We start from the raw sequence: 22,084 nt of genomic DNA, 5'->3' as shown, positions 1-22,084 counted from the left end.
CATCAGGAGGTATGAAGTCTAACTGATTTTCACCCTGTCACTTTTCTCATAATTTAAATTATAGGGGGAAAGCATTTTATTGTCTTAGATCGAGTAAAAATTTCACCTCTTAGCCAATTGCAAAGGGGTCTTTGTTAACAGTCTTAGAATACTGCATCCAAAGAAAGAAAGGTGAATTCTTTTTGTTTTCAATTTTTTAAAAATGTTGTTATTGATTTTAGAGAGGAGATAGAAACATCAATGATAAGAGAGAATCATCAATCAGCTGCCTCTGGCATGAATCCACACTAAGGATCAAGCCCACAATACAGGCATGTGCCCAGACTGGGAATCGAATTGAGAGCCCCTGGTTGATAGGTCAACATTCAACCACTGAGACACAGTGGCCAGACAAGAAAAGTAAACTTTTAAATAAAAATCAGTTTACTGTTAACAAGCAGAAATGGACATGGAATAGGCTAAAATAAACACAGATCTGCAAGTGCTAAACATAATTGAGCTGCCAAAAATATATAATTTTATCATCCACATTATATAAAATCCCAAACATGATCACTTATTCATCAGCATGGAGTACTATAACAGACTGGATGACTTAGAAATTAGAAACTTATTTTCTCATACTTGTGGAGTCCAACATTAAGGTGCTATCTGACTTGGTCCTTGATAAGGTCTCCTTCCTGGCTGACAGAGGGTTACCTTGTCCTCACATAGACTCTGAGCAGGGCCTTCTTATAAGGCTACAGGTCCTTTGGGATTAGAACCTCAACCTTATTACCTCTAACTTTATCTCCTAAAGACCCTATTGCCAAATACAGTCACATTGAGGGTTAGAGCTTCATCATAATTTTTTTTTTGGGGGGGTGCTTATCACAATTCATTTCATAGCACATTTTAGCTTTGAAGAATAAAACTGCAGGCAACAGTAATAAGCAGAGATGTGATTATTTCCATGAATATCTTTATGTTTTAAAATCATTCATGTTATTGTTGGCTTGCCTATAAACTCTATGTACTGCAGTAGGTTATAGATGGATGCAAATTCTTAGCTATTCCTCCCTTTACAAGAAAGTATCACTCCCCTTTCCTTGAATCTGGCTGACCTTAGCAACTTGTTTGAACAATAGATTTGGGAGAAGAGACATACTGGAACTTCTGAAATGCAGCTTCTATCAGTCTTTGGACACCTGATCCTGCAGTTTCTATGAAAGAAGTTCATGTACATGGAAACCAGCATGCTCCGAGAAGCCCAAATCACATAAGTGGAAAGAGGATGAGTCACATTGTAGAGCAAGACAAGCTGAGTAAAACGAAGTTGCCACACATGTGTATGATAAGGCCCTTTGGAAAGGGGAGCCTACATTTCTGGCTATGTTCTTCCAGCTAAGCCATCCCCAAAATTCTTTCTTTTTTTTTTTTTTTAAACACAAGCATTATTTTTTTTAAAATATATATTTTATTGATTTTTCACAGAGAGGAAGAGAGAGGGACAGAGAGTTAGAAACATCGATGAGAGAGAATCATCGATCAGCTGCCTCTTGCACACCCCCTACTTGGGATGTGCCCGCAACCAAGGTACATGCCCTTGACCGGAATCGAACCCGGGACCTTTCAGTCCACAGGCCGACTCTCTATCCACTGAGTCAAACCGGTCCCGGCCCCAAAATTCTTATTCACAAATCATGAGGGAAAACATGGTGTGTCTCAGTTGGTTGGAGCATTATATCATACACCAAGATATGGTGGGTTTGATTCCCAGTCAGAGCACATTCCTAAATTGCAGGTTTAACCCTAGTCGGAGGCAACCAGTCAATCTCTCTCTCTTTCTCTCTCTCAATCATAATATTTATAACTAAGTTTAAAAAACCCAGAACAATTCTATATTCTCTTGATTAAAGGCTGTTTCCTCCATTCTCTAAAGATGAATTTCTTCAAAAGTGGAACATAAATGATGACTCTTAGATGTCATGGACGAAAGCTGTACCTGGCATTCAGATGGAAAAGACTCTTCTATGGAACTGTAACTGTGCAGGAATTTACATATGTCATGATAACACAGTTAAAAGTTTCATTTTATTAAAAAACAAGTAGGAATTACAGCTTCCCTCCAAATAAAATAACAACCAACAAATGCATTTGACTCAAACTACAGAAAATATGGGGGCTGTAACTATTCACTTTATTATACCTTTCACATGGAGTGTTTTGAAGAAGACAAACAGCAATTGTAAGATTGGAAAGAGAGATTAGCATTTTACTTGAAATAAATGGCAATTAACAATGATGACAATGTGATTTATACTAATTGAGATTAAGTCAGACGGCATGGCGACATTAGTAATCATTTGGAGTGCTGTATTACTCATTATACTGTGCTTTGTAAACATCTCTCTTGAAATTAAAAAATAATTAGTAGTATTTTAGTCATTTAATTCAGTCTAATTAAAATTTTAGAAAATCTACAGACCTGCTGTTGAAAGCCTTTCCCATTTTGAATTTGAGAAAACACATTCCTTTAAAAACATTTTCTAGTGCTAACACTTTCTTTCTTGATCTCTAGTCTCCATTAAAAAAGAAAAGAAAGGAGGTAAATGGTATAATTAGAAGCAATAGTTAGAAATTTACTCAAATTGAGCTAAATTGAAAAATTCAATCTATCATAATTCATCGATGATGTATTTTATCCTTTTTTTCCCTCTTGGTGTGAGTAAAAAGCATGTTTTTTCAATTGACTAAATGAAAAATATACTTTTTTTTTTTTTTTTTTTTTGTCTAGTCTAGCATCACCTTCGGTGTATGTCAAAATAAAAAGAAAAGCTTTAGCCAGAGTTGTTTGGATGGGATTTGGAATACAGGAAATTAAGTTTATCACCAGGACTTTATGACGGTGGTAACCGTCTTTGTATTTGATGAAAGGAAGGACAGAAAGCTCATCCTTCTGGGCCTTGTAAGGTGAATGGCAGAGTCAAGAAAGATTGCTTTTCTCTCTTAAATGTGGGGGCAGCACTGCACACTTTCAGCCTGGGTTTTCCTTTGTACTTGGATGTTAGGGCTAATGATGGAAGTGTTTGTCAGAAATTATGATAGGTGTATACATTCCTTATTGCTGCTCTAACACATTACCACCAAGGTGGTGGCATCAAGCAACGCAGATTTCCTCTTCCATCGCAACATATTCCTAGGTTTCAGGGATTAGGATGTGGGCATTGTTGGGAATTGTTATTGTTTACCATAGTCAGATAAGAGAACTGTTGGATAGGACTGAGGCCTGGGGAAGCAGGTTGTTCAAATCTATTACTAGTTCAAAGCTATGCCTGTCAATCTCAAAGTTTTCCAAGGATTCTGTACACATCTTTTTTAAAAAGTGGCAAATGGAAAACAAAGAACCATTGTGATAGATAGATATGGCTTCCACCAAATAGTGCTACTGTAAAGTGGGCTGAGTTATAAGGAAACATTCCCCATTCCTTAGGTAATGCAGGGGAGAAAAAAGCAAATTATTTCTGCCCTTCTAGATTTTTCTGGTTAGACTAAGAATCAAACTAACATGAGATAGATTAATAGGAGAAAAGGACCAAATTTACTATGTATGTGCCTATGAGATTCCAGAAGAATAGGAGACAAATCCAGAAGTTGGGCTAAGGAAAAGGGGTTGGGGAGTGGTTTTGACTTCAATGTGCAGAACAGGACAGCAATTCACATGGAGATGGGAAAACAGATGTTTGATAAATAAATGTTTGTTAGGGCATCTTTCACAATGGGTTGCAGGGCAGACTTCCATCAAACAGGCCTTGCTGGTTCCTGTCTATGACACTTAGTTCATTGTTACCTGTGATTGCATCTCCCTTCCTTGAGCAGATCTTCCATCTGATTTCCTTTTAGGCAGTTAGGAGTAAGGTCAAACATTTTTTTTTCTGAGTTCTTACAACACACACACACACACACACACACACACACACACACACACAATACAGATTAAAATAATCAATATCCCAAAGAGGAGTATTTTGGAGCAGTAAACTCTGACCCCCCTCACTATTTAGAACAAAAAAGCTTTGGGTCAAAGCATTCCTGTCTCTTCAGTTAACTACCACATGACCTATGCCTATATCTGCATCTAGTATTACCACCTCAAGGGTTTGTTCATGTCCTCAGAAAATACTCACTGAGCCTCGCTATGTGTCAGCCTCACTATTCCTGGAAATAAGGCAGGAAATGAAACAGGCAAAATCTTGTTCTCAATGCTCACATTCTAGTTGTGTGTATGGGGCAGCAGGAGGTAATGCAATAAACAAATGGAGAATGTAAAATACAACCTTGGTGAAGAAGGTAGTAAATGAAGCAGACGATGGGGATAGAAACTGCAGAGAGAGAGTATTCACATTTTAAAAAAAATATATTTTATTGATTTTTCACAGAGAGGAAGAGAGAAGGATAGAGAGTTGGAAACATCGATGTGAGAGAATCATTGATCAACTGCCTCCTGCACAACCTCCACTGGGGATGTGCCCACAACCAACATACATGCCCCCAACTGGAATCGAACCCGGGACCCCTCAGTCTGCAGGCCGACGCTCTATCCACTGAGCCAAACCGGTTTTGGCGAATATTCACATTTTTAATGACAGGTTTAGAAAAGATCTCATTGTGAAGCTGACTTATGAGTGAAGACTACAAGGAAGTATGAGTCTCATGTGGATTGTCAGTGTGAGAAGGATCTGGCAGAAAGCAAATATGAAGTCTCTGATGCTGACTCTTGCATGGTTTATCTAATAGAGAATTATTCACGGATAGAAGAAGACTTTAAAGAAAGGAGATCAAAGAAGTATCTAGATCATGTCAGACATTGTAAGGACTTGGGCTTTTGTAAGTGAAATGGCAATGAGAAGGCAGAACAATGATGCTGTCATCTGACTTAGCTTTTAAAAGAATCACTCTGGTTGCTCTGTTCAAGAAAGACTGTGAGGTATGAGGACTAAAGAGAGAGGTGAGTTTGGAACTCTTGTCTAACTGGGAGAGAGGAGGTGGCTTGAACCAGTTTAATAGAAGAGAAGGTAATGAGAAGTGGTTACAAGAAAGGAACACACAGAGGAGAGTAGAAAGCAAGGATAGCCACATGGGCTGAAGAGAAAGTACCAGGCTGGAGCTATACAATATAGTTACTTCCCTACTTAAAAAAAGTCCAATCAATGCTTTGGAATATAATCACATTTTATTAATATTTTTTTCTTGAGGATTGATTAAAGGAGGAGATAGCCCAGCTGATGTGGCACAGTGGTTAAGGGTGGACTTCTGAACCAGGAGGTCATGGTTTGATTCCCAGTGGGGGCATGTAGAGGCAGGCAGCTGATTGATAATTTTCTCTCATTGATGTTTCTATGTCTCTCTCCTCCCTTCCTCTCTGAAATCAGTGAGGATAAAGACATAAATGGAGGAGGAGGTAGCAAGAAAGGCATATGGGAGGAAGACGACTAACACACAGTAAATTCCCATTAAGTTTGTACAATTTATTTGGATGCTTTTCTCATTGAATCCATGCAAGGCGAGCCTTCAGAAGTACTTGCAAAATTAATTGATATTATTTATGTGTGAGAGCCCAGCTAAAGAACGGAACTTTGCAAATCAAAGCTATGCTTTTGTATTCTGGTATAGTAACTAAATTTAAAGTAGTGTTTTGCAAATTTTATCTTCTGTGTATCATCTTGCATTTTCCCAAAATGATTACAATAATATCTGCCATCCCTCATGGTTTTCCAAAAACTTGCTATTCTTCCATTAAAAGGTGGTATCTAATTTCTCTCTCTTTGAATCTGGGCAGTCTCATAACCCACTGCAGCAAGTGGTATGTGTCTGAAATGATGTGATATGACTCTCAAGAATAAGTCATAAAAGATGATGAAGTTACCATTTTGATCTGAGCCAACACATGAGAAGTCCTTCTGGAGAACTGGCCTCATGGAGGACAAATGTGGGTGTTCTAGCCAGCAGTCTATATATACCCAAGACAAGTGAGTAAAGATGCCACCAAATTCCATTCTCCAAGAGTCACTCCTGGTTTTTGAGTCTTCCCAGTTGAGGATGTAAACTGTGGAGCACAGATAAGACTTCTCTGCTATGCCTGTCCAAACCCTGACCCAGACAATCTGTGAACGTAATAAAAGGACTGTATTATGCCACTGTGGTTTGGGGTGATTAATGCAGACGTAGTAACTGGCATCTCAGTTCCCTTACACATAAAATAAAGATAATTTGGCTCACTTCCTTGAAAGTATTAAGGCTTAAATGAGTATGTTAAATTACTTCATACTATAATAGAAAAGCTTAAAAAAGAAAATGTAAGGATTTCTGAGTGCTCATAATGAACATATTAGACATGCTTTGAAGCATTTTACATGTATTAACTCTTAATCCTCACTACAAACCCACAAATCATATGAGCAAACTGAGACTCAAAGAAAATAAGTAACTTGCCTGAGATCTGATACCTAATAAGTATGTGTGATGCGATTTGAACTTGGCTTTGTAACTCGAGTCTGAACCCTCAATATATAGCACATATACTGTGTAGTCTCTGAAGTAGAGAGAGGAGGGTGGGAATGATTTTTAAAAGCTGTAAGTTGAGTTCTAGTTCTACCCATGTCTTTAGTATGTGACCAGGAGTCACTATACTGTCTTAGCATCCGCATTCCTTGAATTGGGAATGCGATTGCCCGAACCTCTGATCTCACAGGGTTTTGGTAAGAATCATATGGGACAATGCATGTGGCAGCTCTGTGAAGTCTGTGTAACTATAAGGAGTTACCATCTTTACTCCTGTTGGAGAATCTGGCATGTGATGTACTTGGAAACCAAACTGGAGCTTGGGATCTGAAGCCATGCTATCCTTCCTGCTCTTTTGATGAGTACTCAGTGTTTTGTTGAAAATCCAAGATCTTAACTATTTTAATTTTTTTTTTTGCATTAAAGATGGCTTTAGCAATATGCCCTCCTAGATGGCAATAGAGGAGGTGGGCCTTTTTTTGACTCTTGCACATGAGGGTCTCTGTTTCTCAGCTCATACCTTATGCTTTTCACTCAAACCAAGACATCTAGGCAGCAGTTACATTTAAAAAAAAATATTTCATTGATTTTTTAGAAAGAGGAAAGGAGAGAGATAGAGAGCTAGAAACATTGATGAGAGAGAAACATCGATCAGCTGCCTCCTGCACCCCCCCCCACTGGGGACGAGCTGGCAACCAAGGTACAAACCCTTGACCGGAATTGTACCTGGGACCTTCCAGTCCACAGACTGAGAAAGGGGCTGAACAGCACAGAGCTGGCAACAGCATAAGTCACAATTCTTTTCATCAGATCTCAAAGCTTGCCTGACACACTCGGTACTTGCACTTCTCTGTCCCTTATCCTCCAAGGCCACCTCTTTCACAGGGGTTCCTCCCACAGTTTTAAATACCGACAATAGACAGCTTCTTTGGTTTAATTCTAGGTACTTTTCTCTGCACATTTTAGGATTGCCACCCAGTCTTAACCACTCTGTGAAGTTCCAGGTTTCTTACACATTCTTGGAACTAACCTGCCAACCAGCCAGTGTGGCTGGCACTATTCATCAGTTCAGATCAGGATCCTCTTGTGGGGGTGATGGTCGACATTCCGGGTAACTAGTCCTTCTTGTAAGAGAGCTAATAGGATTGTAATGCAATCCTCGCCACTTTCTTTGTTGTTTTAGTTTTAATAAGACTATGCTTGTTAGTTGTAATTAGATGTCAATTTTATTAACTTCATGGTTTTAACAGGATAGCAAAAAATGAATATATTCCATTAATGCTAACTTCTGTGTGTGCTATTTAGATCTCCCAGATAAATTAAGGCTTGTATATTGACTTTAGTTGGTAATAGAAATGAGAGAACAGAGTCAGAAAATTAGAGGGACTTACAGTTACAGAGGAGTGGAGGAGTGTAAAGGCAATTTACCTAAGTTAAATTGAATTTTAAAGACCATAAAGAGACTGACTGGGACCTTGGGGAGGGAGGAATGTAGTCATTGCAACAGTGAGGAACATAAGCAGTCTAGATACAGCAGGGAAGGGCTTGGAGGTGCTGTGGCAGAGGAGTGTTGTGTCTGAATGTATGTATGTGTGTGAGTCAGAATGTTCTCTTTAAGTTCCTCTGAACTATCGTGGGCCATGAGTTATTGGATTTCAGAAACTAGCGAATACAGCAGGGTTCTTCAGTCTTGGCACTATTGACATTTTAGGCCAGATGGTTCTTTGTTGGAGGGCAGGCACCCAGTGCATTGTGGACGGTTAGCCGCATCCCTGGCCTCTACCCACCAGATGCCATCATTAAGTACTCCCCATCTGTGACAATCAAGAATGTCTCCAGACATTACCTACTGTCCTCCGAGGTAAAGAAATCAACTTTATCAATGCTACTCTGATATTTTGGTGGGCTTGCTTTGTGTCAGACACTTCCCTTATTTCTCTCAATTCATATGTATTTGTGTAGATATATCTTTAGAATAGATTACTGAAATTCAAGATGCTATATGAAAGGACATGCCCATGTGAATTTGATATTGGAAATTACTTTGAAAAAAATTATACCATTTTGTGTTCCCACCAACTTTATATGAATGCCTTACTCTCACTAACTCTTTTTAAAATGGTACCTCATTGTTGTTTTAACTTACATAGAACTTGTTTATTGATACATTGAAGACCTTGTATTTGTGTTATATTATATTTTATCTTCTGCAAATTTGTTTTACTTCTCTTTGGTCTATTTTCTTCTTGGGGTTTCAAAGATTTTCTTGTTAAAGGCATTTTTTACTGCTAACAATGCTAATCTTCTGTTTTTCATTGAAATTACAATATACTTCCTCTTTTTTTAAAAAAAAATTACCCTCATGTTTTGATGGCCCCTGATTTTGTTGTTTTCTGTAATAATGTTAAAAGTATTTTTCCTATGTAGTCTCTTGGCTTAATCCCACACTACAATTAATACCCACCTTGATATATGATAAAATAATTATCCAATATTTTATTCTAGGGTTTTTAAGACCTAAAAAAACCCTTAACATCTCAATGGACTTATTTTGATATAGGTTACAAAGTTAATATTTGACTAATTTTTCATCAAATATTGTCAAATCCAAACGTAATCTATACTAAACTCATTTGTTATTTTTTATCCCATTATGTTTTATTTACAAACTTCAAAATTACTAATAGTTTTTTAAAACTGATATAGTACTAATTCATTATGCTTATTTATTTGTAACATTTTGAGTGTTTTTCTGAAATACTTTGTAAACCTATATAATAAAATCATTGTCCAGTCATTTATTCAATCAATCAAAACATAATCCTTGTTCAATTTGGGAAATGACCTGCTGGTTTTCCTCATCGATCTGTGATTTTCCACGTAATTTTGAGTGTTTAAACTCAGTGTCTGCCTCCCATTATGTTCAGTAGACTGACCTCTAAGTATTCTATATCTCAAAGCAACCTGTGAATCAATTTCAGTGTTTTGGTGGTTTTTTTGTGTGTGCCCCTGATGATCCTAGTGAATTTGGATGGCTGGGAGCTCTGAAGAATCAATGGCTGTATATGCAGTGATTGCTTCATCTCAGCGGTTGTTGAATGATTCCTGCTTGTGCTTTGAGCTTTGCAAACCATCGTAGGATCCCTCTGGGCTGAGAAGGGCTAGAGTAATATAAGATATCACTGGCAATGGTAATAACCTTTTATTTATCAAACACCTTGCTTCCAGGGGGCTTAGAGTATCTTATAGGTGTTAGCTCATGAATCTTCTTGACATTCCTCTGAGGCCAGGAGCAAATACTCTGCTGTTTTAGATTGGCAGAAGAGGAAATGCTAAGAGAACATATCAACCTTCAGTGAGAGATGAGGGTAACTCTTAATCGAGTAGTGAAATTGTATTTTTTTATAGGCAATATGTAAACTCTTTTCCCAGCAATATAATTTCTGTTGTTGATGATGATGATGAAGATGATGACACCAGAAAATATTAATTGAATGCCAAACAAACTCTTCTTTAAGCATTTTGAATTAACAAATTGAATCCTCCCAACATTCCAATGAGACTATTACCATTATTATGCCCATTTTACAGACAAGGAAAGTGGTATAAAAAGGAGTTAAGTAACTTGCTCAGAGCTAAGAAGTTTGAACCAATAGTAATGTAAAGATAGTTTAGCTCTAAATCTCAAACTCTTTACTGTTCATTATGTGTGGAAATTACGCTATGTTAGGGTCTGAGGTAAATACAGCTAGTGATACATTCCTGTCTGTTATGTACACTCTCCCTGGAAGTCTCCTTTCAAAATATAGGTTGTCTCAAGATAGTGGGATTTTTAGTAAACACACTGGCATTACTTAGTGAAACATCTTTCTTTTTATTATAATAATAACTATAACAATGTAGTTATGATGTAGCTATGGTTTTGCAGTTTTTCAAGGTAGATGTGTACAAGAGGCAGGGACTAAACACATCACATGCTTAATATATTCAAAGCACAGTGCTGGGCACTGCATGAACATGTTCTCATGTAATATTTCCAATTTCTGAGGTAGGTAGTAGTATCCTGATTTTGTTATGGAAGAAACGGAGTAAGTAGCAAAAGTCAGATCAAGGCCTGGGACTCCCAGGCTCTGAAACCCCTGCCCTTACCAACTGTACTTGTCTCTCAGGGAAAGGAGGAAAAGGTGAAACTGGCACTGAGTGCAGGAGAAGGAGAAAGTGGGAGCTGATGAAAGAGCAGCCAGTGAGGTGGAAGGCACAACATCATCAGCCTCGGAGGGGGAGGAAAGAATGTCAGCATGGGAGTAGCCAGTGATGGAAACTGATAAATCAGGAAGGCAAAGGGCTATGGAGTGTCTTTCTGGCAGGTAATTGGTCATTGTGACCTTAAACCAAGTGGTGGAATGGTGGAGAAAAGTCATATTGCAATGGGTATTATCTAAACTTGGAATAGAAAGAAATAGGTTAAGCAACTCAAGATAAAATCTAAAAATGGATTGATGCTGAGCTGTACATGCCTTTGATTTCTGCAGTGCTCCTTTGAGACATGGTTACCACTATATTTCTGATGAGGAAACAGTGGGTCACAAATAATTTTTGTGGGATAATATAGTTATTATGTAGCAAAGCCAGGATCCAGATCCAGGTTTCCAAAGCCCATGACCTTTTTTAACTTCCCTTCCAGAAATTGCAGACTGCTTATCAATCACTTGCCTGTTCCATCTTCCTTTGTTGCTCACTGATATTACTATCTCTCCTTGTAAGAGGATTCCACTTCCCTGCCCTAGTGATGTCAGGCCTGCCCTTGTGATTTGTTTTGGCAAGTTAATGTGAGTTAGAGTAACACGTGTTACTTTTGAGCAGCACCTTTATGAGCCTACTCATAGATCTTGTGTTCTTTCTCCCTCTACCAAGAGATCAGCAATATTACAGATGAAATCTGCTCAGTCAACTTAGAGTCCAAAGTGAAGATAATGAGAAGCAGTGCAGCCAGCCCATGATGGACCTGCGAGTGAGAAGTAAACTGCTGATGTAAGCCACTTATATTTTGAAGTTATTTGTTATTGCAGCATGACTTTATCTATTCTGACTGATATACTCTCTGTGACTCAGAAGAGGGGAAAAGTGGGAGCTAAAGGAGAAGGCAATCATAACGACAAGCAAGGATGTACACCTGTCACCTAATCTCTGTCAAATCAACTAGAGAGAATATCATGGGATATTGACATATTGACATACCAAGAAAAACAACCACCAGCTTGATAAAACACCCAACTGCAGAAGAATATAGCTGAGAATACCTCTAGGATTATTTCAGTCTTTAGGAAAAAAAAATTATTACTCTGATGAGTAGGACAGATACCCTCATTCAAATTACATATGCAGTTGAAAGTGATTTATTCTGAAAAGAAGTAGTCCCTAAGTAATCTCAGAAACTCAACAGCAAATGCATATTTAATGTGACCATTTTTAAAACGGAATACTTGGCAGAGGAAGCATCTGCAGAGGTTGGGGATAAGGGGGAAGCATTTTATCCTGCTTATAAAACAAAGCAAAGTGGAAAAGAATCTCACCTGCTCAGGTGTGTGTGTGTGTGTGTGTGTGTGTGTGTGTGAGTGTGTGTGTGTGTGAGAGAGAGTGTGTGTGTGAGAGAGAGAGAGAGAGAGAGAGAGAGAGAGAGAGAGAGAGAGAGAGAAGATATGTGAAATGATAACTTTAGCCTCTATCTTTCCCAGTATTTTTTTTGTTTGTTAATTGTCTTTAAATGACTACTGTTAACTAGAAAGGTCACTAATGACTTACATGAAATTCAATTCTCAAGAGACAATAACAAGCCAAGATTTTTATCTGAATAGAGAATAAGGCACCTCTTTAGATGTTTATGCCAATTCCAATATTTTATCTATTTCTGTCTTTTTGGGATTATTGGTGAGGAGTTAATTGTGAACCTAATAACTTCACTGAATTGAGCACTCCTCATGTGCTAGCTCCCTCCATGAAGTACTTTCATATGCATTTTCTCAGTTGACCCCTATGATATCCTTGGCAGGCAGGTGTCAGAGTTCTGCATAATTGTGCCCTTGGCTGTCTCTCCAAACTTATTGTATGCCACATTCATACACGCAGCATTGAAATCTTCTTTCATCTCCTTCAAATATTTTTTTGCATTTGAGGCATTTGTCCATATTGTTTCTTCTGGTTAGAATTCTTTCTCCCATAAAATTCTAAACTTTTTGGTCTGAGTTTGAAGTTTAATGCATTAGAGATGTCTTTTCTCAACACTCAGTCTGATGTAAGTAACCCCTGGCTATACTCTATCTCAGACCCTTTTGAATATGCTTTATACTAGAATTGTATTTGTCTAGTTACACGCTATCTGTACCCCTAATGAGAAAATAAGTTCAGTAAGTGTCAGAGTTATTTCTAATATTTAATCGCTGAACCCCATCTCCAAGCACAGTAGTGGGAATATTGAGATATTTAATTATTATTTGTTGTATAAATAGATTGATTATTGTTATCCCTTCTTTATGGATGAAGAACTGTAGGCTCAGAAGTGAAATGTCCAAGGAGGCTTAGCTAATAGTGGCAGAGAAAGAACCCAAACTTTGGTCTGTCCAACTCCAAACCCCATGCCTTTGAGGCTGTACAATACATTTATTCATTCACTGCTTACCAAAGATTTGTTCATTGCCAGACATTATTACTGTTCATAGCAGCACAATTTACAATAGCTAAGATTTGAAAACAGCCTAAGTGCCCATCGGCATATAAGTGGATTAAAAAAAACTGTGTTACATCTACACAATGAAATACTATGCTGATGTAAAAAAGAATTCTTGTCATTCCCAACAGCATGGATGGACATGGAAAGCACTATGCATTCTAAGCAAATAAGCCAGTCAGAGAAAGATAAATATCACATAATCTCACTCATTTGTGGAATATGATGAACAATATAAATTGATGAACAAAAATAGATCCAGAGACAGATAAGCATTGAACAGACCAGCAAATCTTAGAGCGAAGGCAGTGGAGAGTGGGGGTGGGAGGGTAAGAGATCAACCAAAAGACTTGTTTTATGCATGCATATAAGCATAAACAATGGACACAGACAATAGTGGGGTGCGGGCAGCTGCTGGGGGATGGGAGTGGCTGGGGAGAGGTCAATGGGGAGGTGGGAAAGGAGACTTATGTAATACTTTAAACAATAAAGAAATTAAAGAAAAGAACGTCGAAGTCGGTTTGGCTCAGTGGTAGAGCGTCGGTCTGCGGACTGAAAGGTCCCGGGTTCGATTCCTGTCAAGGGCATGTACCTTGGTTGCGGGCACATCCCCAGTAGGGGGGGTGCAGGAGGCAGCTGGTCGATGTTTCTCTCTCATCGACGTTTTTAGCTCTCTATCTCTCTCCTTTCCTCTCTGTAAAAAATCAATAATATATATATTGATTAAGGGTACCAGGAAGCCACATGAAGACCAAGTGATCAGATGAACTCCGGGTAAACCGACCTCAAAGTGTCACTACCCCTCCACTCCTGATTCAAAAATGCTGAGATATCTGATTTTCTCTCCCTTCTAATGGCCTGTTTCAACTACTGCCCTGCAGGCTCAGTTGACCAAAGCTTGACCTTTGTAGGGTGGCGGTTATAAGCAGCCCGCCATCTGGCCACTACAGTTCAGGTACAACATAGTGATCAGGCAACGCAGCTGGAAAAGAAGTTGCTGACTCTGGAATGGAAAAGTCTAGCAAGCCCACCTTTGTCAAAAAGCTCACTTTTTCCAAAAAGCCCACCTTTTTGTGGAAGCCCACTTTGTCCCCACCTCATAAAAGCAGCCAAGCAGGGCCAGCTCTGAGCCAGTGCGAAGGACATTCCTCTCCTCTCTACTGCCTGATTCCCTTGCGCTTGAGCACAAGCCTAATAAAATCTGTCTGAAAATTTTGCTGGGGTCTCCTCTTGATTTGTATTTTGGGGAACCTGAGAACCCCAATGCTGTTAACAAAATTATATCAGATTATAGTCTTATATTTATGTATTGGTATAAGTAATATAACTTTGAGATGTAGACCTGTATTGTCCAGTACCCAAGCAGTAGCAAAAGCTGAATAGGTGGTGAGTTGTGGTTTATTAAATAAATGGACATGAATATTTTCGGATGTTTACTTGAACCCGGGCTGTGTTATGTAGTTGCTATGTTGCCCGAGGAAGTAAAGTGCTCCTTTCTGTATAACAGTTTCTATACCCATAAAATGGATACAAATTATCTTCTTCCTACCCACCTCTCAGGACTGTTTTGAACTTTAATATACATGAAGATTCTTTTTATATACCAAAGTTCAATATGATTGTAAGACATTATTTTTAAATTCCCCTTCTCCTAATTTTCATATAAACAGTAAATACCCAGGTTGGTTGCTTACTTCCTTTTTAAGAAGTGATTATTGCTTGAACACTTTACACTTTAGGGGCCCTGTTGAAAGAACTGATTTTCTGAGCCACCTGCGGGTAGATGGGAATAGTTGTTTTCTGCAAAGGTTTATAATAAGGGGACTTTGCCTGTCATGTGTCTCTCTCCTTTCCCCCAAGAAGCAAATGCTTCAGATTCAATGTTCTCTGCTGCTGAGTCAGTCAGTGACCAAGAGAGACTTTTGGTGACTTGATTTCCATAAATTGCCTCAGAGTAGGTTTTAGGACTCAGATTGCTAAGGGATGTGCTGTGTTTCTTGCTTATTCCCTGAAATGTAACTGATTAAAACAGCAGGAATAGATATAAGCTGGACACCGCCCCTGCAGACAATGTTTAATTAATTCTGATAATAACTTGAAATGTACAATACATGGTGCCATCCAGTAAGAGAAACACTGAGGGCAAATGGGGAAAATTTGCATCTGGTATTTTATGAGGAGCCGGCTTCCCTCTAATTCCTCCCTTTGCACTCATTTCCTTGGAATTGCCAGGCTTTGTAGGATGAACAAGTTCTGAACCAACTTTCATTGTTACTTATGAACACACAGGCAAGGCAATTTGAGCTCACAAGTTCCCTCTTTGCCTAAATTAATTTCTTATTCCATGTGGTAGTGTTGCCAGATAATTGTGTTGTTGTTTTTTCTGTAGCTTTTGCATTTTGTGATTGTTCCTACTCTTTTTATGAGACGTTTCTTGCAAATATAGGCTCTTCTATTTTTCCTGTGCAGCCTTTTCAGAGGCTTGGTTGGGAGTGCTTTACCTGGAGATGGATCTTGAGTGTGTAACTTCAAGGAATGATAAGTCAGTTCTGATTGAGCATGTGAATGTATGCAGGGTGGATGAGGTGGCTACCAATATCCTGAAGCTGTGATGCATCTGTTAGAAATCGTTTGTTGTAAGAGAAGGAAATACGGTTGAAACTGACATTAGCTTTGAAAGGACAGTGATTGATTCACATATCTAGAAAGTCCACTCAAACATAAACTTGAGCCAAGACTCTCTCCAGGGACTTGTGTTATCATCAGGGTGCTGCTCTCTTTCCCTCCATCTGTCCTAAAAATGTTCTTTTAGGAGCATGGCATATTGTGATTGGCCAAGCCTGGGTTTTGTGCTTACTCTTAAGGTGTTTTTCTGTACTCCAAGGACAGAGAACGAATTCCCTGCTGGAAGTAGAAGCAACAGAAACTAGGGGGAATGCTAAATTGATAACAGTTGTAGGTGTTGTAAACATATGGTCACAGCAAAATATCGTGCAAATACATGTGGTAATTATATCCAATATTTAAAAACATATTTACAGGCATTTAGTCAAACATCTTCCAAGATAATATTTTAAGAAAACAAAACATCAGGTAAATGCATTACAAAGAGTTGGCAAAATGTGGATGTAAATGGGATCCAAATGAGGCAGAAATTCAGTCCTTGCTGTACTTACATTCTCTCTCACAATTACCTTTTCCAATGCCTCCACACCTTCAGAGAGAAATAGAATATTTTAGGTCAGAATCTTGGATCCACATAAAGAAAGAAAGCATTAACCAAAGAATAAGTGAAGGTTAAAAAAATATATATACCTTCTATTATTTATTTATTTTACATATTTAAAAATTGATTTCAGAGAGAGGGAAGGAGTGGGAGAGAGAGAGATAGAGGCATCAATGATGAGAGAGAATCATTGATCCTCCTGCATGCCCTCTATTAGGGACCTAGCCCACAATACAGGCATGTGCCCTGAATAGGAATTGAACTATGACCTGGTTCAAGGGTTGATGCTCAATCACTGAGCCACAAAGGCTGGCTATTGTTTTATTTTTAATCACTAACAGAAAAAAGCTTTAAAAATGTATTCTATTATCTATACTTAGGTATATATCATATATTTATTTATATATGCTTATATAAATCAAGTGAAGAACTGTAACAATATAAAAGAAGTAGGATTATTTTATTATAAGGTTTTCACACTACCCATGAACTGGTATAGTGTTATTTGATTGTGAACTTGTATTTGTTGAGAATGTATATTGCAAACTTTAAGGCATCTACTTTATTTATTTATTTAATATATTTTATTGATTTTTCACAGAGAGGAGAAGAGAGGGATAGAGAGTTAGAAACATCGATGAGAGAGAATCATTGATTAGCTGCCTCTTGCACACCCTCTATTGGGGATGTGCCGCAACCACGATACATGCCCTTGCCGGAATCGAACCCGGGACCTTTCATTCCGCAGGCTGACGCTCTATCCACTGAGCCAAACCGGTCCTGGCTAAGGCATCCACTTTAAAAAGTTTTTAAAAAAATAAGTATAATTGCTATGCCAAGAAAAGAGAAAAAATGGAGTCATGTCAATTAAAATTACAAAAGGCAGAAAAGTAGTGGGGGAAAAACAGTAGAAACAAACAGCAAAGGTAGCAATAAGAAAATAGTGATGAATATAGTAGATATTAATCCAAGCATATAAACAATCTCTTTAAAAGCCAATGCTTTAAATCCGTGGTCGGCAAATTGTGTTTTGTGAGCCACATGCGGCTCTTTGGCCCCTTGAGTGTGGCTCTTCCACAAAATACCATGACCTGGGTGAGTCTATTTTGAAGAAGTGGCATTAGAAGAAGTTTAAGTTTTAAAAAGTTGGCTCACCAAAACCGGTTTGGCTCAGTGGATAGAGCGTTAGCCTGCAGACTGTAAGGCCCTGGATTCGATTCCAGTCAAGGGCATATACCTTGGTTGCGGGCACATACCCAGTGCGGGGTGTGCAGAAGGCAGCTGATAGATGTTTCTCTCTCATCGATGTTTCTAACTCTCTATCCCTCACTCTTCCTCTCTGTAAAAAATCAATTAAAAAAAATATATATATATATTTAAAGTACTATTGTAAAAAAATTTGGCTCTCGAAAGAAATTTCAGTCGTTGTACTGTTGATATTTGGCTCTGTTAACTAATGAGTTTGCCAACCACTGCTCTAAGTGCATTAATTAAAAAAGATTGACAGTGTGGGTTGAAAGGCATTACCCAACTATATGCTGTGTAAAAAGAACCCACTTCAAATATAAAGACAGATGTGGATTAAAAGTAAATGGGCATAGAAAACCATGTCATACTAACGCAAATCAAAAGAAAGCATGGAGGAATCTTACATGCATGTTATCCGTCTGAGAAAGCTATGTACTGATGATTCCAATTACATGAGGTTCTGGAAAAGGCGAAACTATGGCTACAGTAAAAAGATCAGAATTGGGAATGTGGGGAAATAAATAGGCAGAGCACAGGGGATTGTTAAGGCAGTGGCAAAACTCTGTATGATACTATAAGGATGCATATATGTCTTTATACATTTCACAAACACATAGAATGTACTGCACTCAGAGAAAAACCTAAGGTACATTAAAAACTTTGATAATTGTGATGTTTCAATATAGGTTTATGCTTAGTAAATATGTATAATTCTGGTGAGTGATGTTGGTAATGGGGGAAGCTGTTGGTATGGGGGCAGGGAATATATGGAAAATCTGTGTCCTCCTCTTGAGTTTGTTGTAAACCTAAAACTGCTCTAACAAAAAGTCTTTATTTTTTTTAAAGTACATCATTGCATCTGTGGTTTTACCACAGTTACAATAAAAGTAAGGGTTGGAAAAAAAAACTAGATATTCAAAATTGAACTCTTTTAATTTTTCCATAATTTAATGCCTTAAGGGGAGGAATCAATTGTTCAAAATTATTCAGTCATAAGCCATTGATTTTCAATGGCTTGTTTTATTGAATCACTTCAAGTATTTATAAAATTGTTATTGTTGTTAAAGTTTAATCCTTTCTTCAATTTGATTTCTTTGTGAAAACCTACTTGTAATCTATCACAAGTCAATATTTTTTCCCAATATTCTTTTACTGCACTAATAGGGGGAAACAATAACTAATTCAATGCAGCTACTTATTATTTCCATGCCCATCCATTTTCAGCTGACCAAACTTTGCTGGGAAAAATACTAAAATCATGTGGATAGATCACTAAGGTAAAACGAAATCATATAGATGGGCCCTAATCCTATATGACTGGTGTCCTCATGAGAAGAGGAGATGAGGCCACAAATACAGGCAGAGAAAAGACCATGTGAGGACACAAGGAGAGAAGATAATCTACAAAGCAAGGGAACAAGACTTAGAAGAAACAAACGTGCTAACACCTTGTTCTCAGACTTCTAGCCTCCAGAACTGTGAGGAAATAAAATTTTGTCTGGTAAGCCCTATCCGTCTGGAATTTGGTTATCGCTCTGGCAGCCCCATCACACTTATTCAGCTGAGGACCTTCAGAGAGGCAATGGCATGCTCACTGGCGGCAGAACTAATTTTGCTCTGTGGTATCTGTGAAATGAAGAGACATTAACAGTGCTTCAGAGGAGCTCTTGGCTATGGGAGATTATTGTACTGGGGCATGTTCTTCATTTTTGCTCTGAGGTACTCTGACTGCAAAGATCAATTGACATTTAATGCCTTTTCTGAAGTGAATTGTTATGATGAATTTTGACACCTCAATCCATTTAAATTAGGTCCCTTTAATGCTGCCAGAATAGAGGTTATTTTGGGTCAGCTTTTTCTTTTAGGATACCCCAAGGGTGGTACCTTGTTCTCTGAAGGGTAGGTACAACTGTCAAGGTTAAGAGCAAGGCCAATAGTCCGATGGCTGAGGAGGGATGACAGGATTCTGCCTTTCTTAAAACTCAGAGTAGAGGCAGAATGTAGAGTCTCTTCAACATGCTGGAAATGGTCTTTTATTCAGGCTTCCTTGTGTGTCTTTAATTGAAATGTATTTGTATTTTTTGAATGTGGTTTTCCTCCGGGCAGTGTGACTGGTAGCCTTTGACAAAAAAATAGACTTTGGTTTATGACCTCATTTGACACTAGTCAGTAAGGCCGCTGATTAAGAAAGTTTCTTGAACTCTGTATCCCTCTTTATTTGTTTCTAAAATTGAGATCCTAACAGGAGCTTTTCTTAGGATTAAATGTATCCAGCATAATACTGGGTATAGATGAAGGGTGTTATGGTGCTATGTACTATATCAGTATTAAATAATAATATAAGTAGCATAGAATATCATTGACCATTGTAAACATATTGGTGATGGTTTTAAACATTTTTAAATATAGCATACACCATTTAAGAAGAAGCACAGAGAAGGATGATCATAAAGCTTATATTTACAGCCTGGAGAACCCTAAGCTCTCTTAAGTGTAACATAGTCAACTATTGTTATTTCAGGAACAGAGCTCAATGATGCCAAAAGACCCATGATTGACATATTTGTGGTTGGTTTGCATTTGTTTGCTCTCTATATTAGGAGTTGTTCATGTCTTTCCTGAATACCAGTTTCTTAATTAATTTCTCTGAAATTCTGAAAGAATTTTCTGTGGGTTCTTGGCCTATCCAACCACCCCTTTTAATCCTTTCTGTTCTGGAGTCTTGTGGTGTAGGTTTTAGCTTTCTTCCCACCAATTTTCAGGACTTGAGCAACACGCTGCTGCAGTTTCCAGCTATTTTTTTTTTTCAAAGCTCACAGGGAAACCCAATTTAATTTCATTGTCTTTTGGTCTTGAATAATAAATAAAAGTAAGATAATAAATTGACTCTAGTAACTAGCCTAAGTAGGCAAAACTTTGGGGGATATATAAAAGATCATTTACTTGGATGAATTTGTCTAATGTTTCTAAGTGTCATGAATATTTTATGTCAGCCATTTCAAATTAAGGCTTTTTTACATATTTTGCATAGCAATTTTAACTAAAGAGCTATGTAAAGAGATGTATTTTTATTTCTTAAATATTCTCTTTCTCTCTCTCTCTCTCTGTGTGTGTGTAATTTTTAGAAGACTTCTAAAAATTAGTATAATGTGTTTTTCATGAGTCTTTGAGAATTAAATGTGAAAATTTAAGGTGGGATATTATCAAGTTTTGATCCAATACGTGTCATTGCTGATAAGCAGTTTCTTACCTATAAAAATGAATATCTGGGGTATTGTGTTATTCAGGGGGAAACTTGAAGTAGGAAGTAGAAGGAATTCAATCTCAGTTAGCTATCCTCTATAGATGAGTATGTGACCAATCTTTTGTTTTTCTAGTCCACAGTCTTCTCATCTATATAACACACGCCTGGGGAATAAATGGCATTCTAGATCATATGCAAGGCTATTTCTCCTCTCCTGTTCCAAGATTCTGTCTTGGGATTGTAGTGAATGTGTTGATGTGCAATGACAGGCCATGTGGCTGGTAGGTAATTAGTGGGAGAATGAAGGCATGAAGGCATTAGAATTAGATGTGTAAGTTAGTATGGCCATGCAGAAAGCACATCAGTGTTTGAGTGTGGGGTGAGGGTACAGTGTTTGGACAGGTTTAAGCCTTGTTCTAATGAGAGGGCAAAGTCCTCTCATGGCCATGTGCAAGTCCCAGCTTGGAGGGCAGAGCCCTCACCACACATAGCCAACAGCTGTAGTTGTAAGCTTGAACCTATGGTCCAAACATGTGGCCCTAGGTGCCTAAGCGATATAGACTGCAAGTAAACAGAGCTTGGTCAGGTGCATGTAATTGAGTAGGATCAAAACTCAGGAAAATGTTGTAAACATCTTGACCACACCCTCACTTTGCCTCATGGTATTTGCTATAAAATAAAGACCGGCTTGTAGTCTGTGGCGATGTCACTCAGGAAGCAGCATCCCACCAAGACCCAGCTTTCATTCTCTAGTCTGTGTTTTCTAAGTCTTTTAGGGTCACTGAACCTGGCTGAGCTGGCGTGGCACATAAGATGCCCGGGGGCTGAATATGCCATGGCCATCCCGGATCACCATATTTGAGTTTAGTGAACCTATCTAGGCTGTTTTTCTAGTATGTAGTTTAGAAGAAAATCACTTAATTTCTCCAGCTTTTCTTACCTATGACTGGACCATTTCTAGTGACACAACTCCACTTATTCCACCCTTAGTAGTCAGGGCATCTATCAGTAGTTGAGGTAACCAGATCATGTGATGAAGACAGAGACCAAACTGGCTCAAGGTGCACTTGGAGACACTTCTTGTTCAACCTTGGTCCCCTTT

This window comes from Pipistrellus kuhlii, unplaced genomic scaffold (genome assembly GCF_014108245.1).
Source record: "Pipistrellus kuhlii isolate mPipKuh1 unplaced genomic scaffold, mPipKuh1.p scaffold_m20_p_9, whole genome shotgun sequence".
NCBI classification, from domain to species: Eukaryota; Metazoa; Chordata; class Mammalia; order Chiroptera; family Vespertilionidae; genus Pipistrellus; species Pipistrellus kuhlii.
This window is presented reverse-complemented; position numbering follows the sequence as displayed.